Source organism: Salvelinus sp. IW2-2015, linkage group LG8 (assembly GCF_002910315.2).
Source record: "Salvelinus sp. IW2-2015 linkage group LG8, ASM291031v2, whole genome shotgun sequence".
In the NCBI taxonomy this organism is placed as follows: domain Eukaryota; kingdom Metazoa; phylum Chordata; class Actinopteri; order Salmoniformes; family Salmonidae; genus Salvelinus; species Salvelinus sp. IW2-2015.
Window position 1 is genome coordinate 26,380,417 of NC_036848.1, and position 3,771 is coordinate 26,384,187.

The 3,771-nt window shown below is 53.4% G+C and overlaps 1 pseudogene; it reads left to right on the forward strand.

Annotated features, from left to right (window-relative positions):
- The first annotated feature begins 431 nt into the window (after nt 1-431).
- On the forward strand, nt 432-2,315 carry LOC111968206 (piggyBac transposable element-derived protein 4-like; annotated as a pseudogene).
- Nucleotides 2,316-3,771: the final 1,456 nt, after the last annotated feature.

Sequence of the window (3,771 nt, forward strand, 5' to 3'; positions counted from 1 at the left end):
GGGGCAGACTGTGCGTTTGCACACAGTGGGCCGTCCATGGAATGCGAAAGTGTGAGTTCTGAGGCAGGACCTCCCACAAGTGTCCACCCGGGGGTACTGTTGTTTAATATAAGTGAAATGTGTTTGTGTATAACATAAGTATAATAACCCTCCTGTGGTCCTCGCGGTCAGAGTGACCCAGGCCCTGTGTTTAGATGGTCTGCGCTGGGGGTCAGAGTGACCCAGGCAGCCACTAGCGAGGTGTATGTTATTGTGTGTACTGTGTGAGTTGGGGGCTCCCCCTCTGCGCTCTGCGCTGGGGGTCAGAGTGACCCAGGCAGCCAGCCAGACAGCAGGCAGCCACTAGCGAGGTGTATGTTATTGTGTGTACTGTGTGAGTTGAAGGCTCCCCCTCTGCGCTCTGCGCTGGGGGTCAGAGTGACCCAGGCAGCCAGCCAGGGCTACACACGTCCAGACATGCCCCGCTGTGTGTGCAAGAGGACAGCCCAGTGGTGCACGGGTGAATTGCACACACGGCTACACACGCCCAGGGGCGCAACGGGGGTGTAAGCTGGCCCTACTAATATTGTCAGCGGCACACAAAGTCATCGTTACCCCCGTGCCGCGTGCTCTCCCCCGCCTCTGCTGCTCATTGGACCCAATCAGTGGACCCGATCAGTGGACCCGAGCAGCCATGACCGTGCGTTTCATCGCAGTGCAGGTCCTAGAACAGATCTTCTCCGGCGTCGACCAAGAAGACTATTCCGATTCCGAGGAGGAGGAAGAGGTTTTGGAAGACGAAAACGGGGAGGAATGCGACCCCGAGCACGAGGCCGACCAGGCATCTTCACGCTCTTCGGAGGAAGACCCCGAGGCCGAAGGCGAGGACGAGGGAGACGCCGTTGCTGTCGAAAAACGGCAAAATCGAATGGTCCCCCGTGGCCTACGGCCGCCGCAGGGCCCGTGCGCTCTGCCACGCCGGGCCGGACGAGACTCCGGGCCCCACGGCCTATGCCGCGACTCACGCCCGCGACATCGCGTCCGCCTGTTCGTCACACCGGCGATAGAAAGGATAATTCTGGACATGACGAATCTGCACGGGGCGAGAAAATACGGCGACGGCTGGCGAGCCATGGATGCCACCGACCTGCGCGCCTACGTAGGGCTGCTGATCCTAGCGGGCGTCTACAGGTCCCGAGGCAAAGCCGCGGCCAGCCTGTGGGACGCGGAGAGCGTGTTCCGAGCCACCATGCCGCTCAAGGTCTTTCACAGGTACTCGAGGCTGCTGCGATTCGACGATTGCCAGTCGAGGCCCAGCAGACTCGCCACGGACAAACTCGCAGCCATACGAGAGGTCTGGGACCTGTGGGAGGTGCGCCTGTCTGCCCTCTACAACCCGGGGCCTGACGTGACGGTGGACGAGCAACTGGTCCCGTTCAGAGGTACTGTGCGTGTGTGCGTAGAGAGAGCTAGTATATGTATAACGTAGCACTCATTCCCCCCCCCATGAGCCGGTAATGACGCCAATCTCTTCTCCCCTCGCCAAAGGCCGCTGTCCCTTACGTCAGTACATTCCCAGCAAGCTGGCGAAATACGCCATCAAGTCGTGGGTGACCTGCGACACCAAGTCCAGCTACGCTTGGAAGATGCAAGTGTACACCGGTAAGGCGGCCAGCGGAGGCCCCGAGAAGAACCAGGGATGCGCGTCGTCCTCGATCTGACAACGGGACTGAGCGGTCGCAACGTCACGTGTGACAATTTCTTCACCTCCTACGAACTGGGACAGCGGCTCCTCGAGAGGAACCTCACCATGGTGGGCACGGTGAGAAAGAACAAGGCCGAGCTCCGCCGGCGCTGCTCGAGTCCAAGGGCAGACAGGTCCTGTCCTCCAGGTTTGCCTTCACGCCCACCGCCACTCTAGTGTCCTACCTGGCAAAGAAAAATAAGAACGTGCTACTTCTGAGCATCCTGCACACGCAGGCCCAAGTCAGCGATCGCCGCGACAGGAAGCCGGTCGTCATCCTAGACTACAACTTCAACAAGGGCGGCGTGGACAACCTAGACAAGGTGGTCGGCACCTACAGCTGCAGACGGATGACTGCCCGCTGGCCCCTGGTCGTCTTCCACAATATCCTCGACGTGTCCTCCTACAATGCCTTTGTCATATGGCGAAAGATCAAGCCTGACTGGATGCCTCACAAGCAGAACAAGAGGAGGGTGTTCTTCGAGCAGCTGGAAAAGGCACTTGTGAAGCCGCTGATCCAAAGAAGGCAGCAAAAAAGTATTTTAACCCTCATCAATGAAAAAATGCTTAAAAATATGTTTCAAATTTGAGAACCCAGAAACTTTGTCTCCAGTAATGCTTAACAAGCGTCATGGTGGACAGGTCCTAAAAAATGATTTTCACCCATGTCCATGAAAAAAGGCAAAAAAATATGTTTCAAATTCGTGACCCAGAAACGGTGTCTACAGTCATGCTGATCAAGCGACATGGTGGACAGGGCCTAAAATATGTTTTCAGGCCAAGTCCATGAAAATCTGGTCAAAAATGTGTTTCAAATTTGTGATCCCAGAAACGGTGTCCCCAGTCATGCTGAACAAGTGTCATGGTGGACAGGGCCTAAAATATGTTTTCTGGCCAAGCCCATGAAAATCTGGTCAAAAATATGTTTCAAATTCCCAGAAACAGTCCCCTCACGTGATGCTGAACTAGAAGCATGGTGGAGATATTAATATTTCAAGTTTGTGACCCAGAACCGGTGTCTCCCGTCATGCTAAACTAGTGTCATAGTGGCCAGTGCGACATTCATGTGTCTAAAATAAGTACTCTAAGCGGCCAACTGGACTCTGCGTTCCAGCAGAATACCACCCTTAGGTACCATTTGGAGGAATACCAGAACAGTCACGCGCTACAAGCGTGACTACCCAACCAAGCAATCAAGCTCGCAACTGCGGCTCGGTACACAAAGGAGTGAAGACGACAAAAGGTTTTAGACTTTGTGACTCTCAGGTGTACCTCGGTCTTCTGCTCTTGGAATGATGTGACTAAACTTGGTTTCACTCAGACTACCTCGCCTCTCACAACGCGACTCATGCTGAAACTACACTTCCAAGACGTATCGCTTGTTCACCCTGTGTATGTTACCAGCCCCGAGCAGACTTGATGGATTGTTTGATCCCACTGATGGATTGGAAAAACAACCAATTGTGAATTGCAGAATTAAACTTGGTTAAAGCCTCTCTAGTGTCCGTGAGTTATTTACTCTGAAAAATAAGAACCTAACACAGGTAACCGTGCTGTCTCCACTGACCACACTGTCTTCTCCTAATGCTGGCTGCAACACAGTCATCCACAAGGATTATCTGTCAAAAGTACCCTTTGGGAAAAAGACCTTTCAACACCTCTTGGTGCAGAATCTGACTCAAGCCGATATTACGTCACATTCAATCAGCAAACCTGATTGACTATTCTTTTCATGATTTCAACCCAGCAACTTCCCTCCTCCTTGGAGTCATGCAATACTGTAGCTAAGATGAACTTCTCTTGTCCTTCAGACACTTCCGCAAGCACCACGGCCGTCTCAGGAATAAGAGCTTCAATGTGCAGAGTGGACTGCTTCCGATTACACATTTATCGCTTTGAGAGGGACTGAAATCCATTTCTATGAAACTAACGACGTCAGTCCCGCCACTGACCCGATGAAACACTGTGTGATATTGCAGAAAGATGTCCTTGTCTCAATTCGCAGGTACTGGAACGGTTGCCACACGCGGATGCTGTGGTGACTGGTA